This window comes from Lycium ferocissimum, chromosome 9, assembly GCF_029784015.1.
Source record: "Lycium ferocissimum isolate CSIRO_LF1 chromosome 9, AGI_CSIRO_Lferr_CH_V1, whole genome shotgun sequence".
Classification (NCBI taxonomy): domain Eukaryota; kingdom Viridiplantae; phylum Streptophyta; class Magnoliopsida; order Solanales; family Solanaceae; genus Lycium; species Lycium ferocissimum.
In genome coordinates, this window is record NC_081350.1 from 20,369,680 (window position 1) to 20,370,651 (window position 972).

General features: G+C 33.0%; 1 non-coding gene across 1 annotated transcript; it reads left to right on the forward strand.

Annotated features, from left to right (window-relative positions):
• Positions 1 to 614: 614 nt before the first annotated feature.
• Positions 615 to 687, forward strand: TRNAF-GAA (transfer RNA phenylalanine (anticodon GAA)). The gene has a single exon. It is a non-coding gene; the product is annotated as a tRNA-Phe (tRNA).
• Positions 688 to 972: the final 285 nt, after the last annotated feature.

Below are 972 nucleotides of genomic sequence, written 5' to 3' on the forward strand. Positions count from 1 at the left end.
TACTTTATAAAAAAATTATAAAAAATGAAAAAATAAAATTCTTACCCCCATCCCCACCCCCTCACCCCAAATATTTATATGAAAAAATTAATTTAACTTGACAAAAGAAAAAAAAATTATAAACATACACTTGAAATAATATTACACTTATATAATATGGGTTAACCCATAACCAACCTAGCCATTTATCACTCAACTCATATTTACCCACATAAAATATGGGCGGTTTGAAACCCAACCCATTTTTGTTCAAACCATTTTCAACCAAACCAAATCCAACCAAACCCACCCATTTGCCACCGCTATTTTGCACTATATAAATGTGGCATTTCTTTTGACAAGAGAGGTACTTGTGCGTGCATATACGTTGCAAGTTGCACAACAAATTGGTAGCAGTCAATAATTTAAAATTAGATAGCGGGTGCCAATTTTGAGATCACCTCATCAGTCAAATTATTATAAGGATGATACTGTTACAAGTTACATGTTAATTGTTTTATGGTCTAACTTCCACCTAGACTCAAATTTATGGATAAAATAATCGGGGAATAATCATTATGTAAATCGTAAACCTATTAGAGTTTTGTCTAGAATGAAAATAGCAACTTATACATGCGGGGATAGCTCAGTTGGGAGAGCGTCAGACTGAAGATCTGAAGGTCACGTGTTCGATCCACGTTCACCGCATTTTGGTATGTACTTTATTTTGACAAAATTTAGTTTCCTTCTCTTAAATGTGAAAAAATTGGTTACATTTGTCAGATTACCCAAACGTACTTGCAACAAAGTTGCCCATTATAACTTTTTGACTGAGAGCGAGGATTTAGGATTTTAACCAAGTATAATGTTAAAAATAGCACTCTCAGTTATTTTCAAATCAACTTTGACAACCAAATTCAAAATATGTTTTGTACACCTGGTGTAGACAAAATCTCCATCACAAAGCAAAGAATCCATCAGCTTAAAATGTTC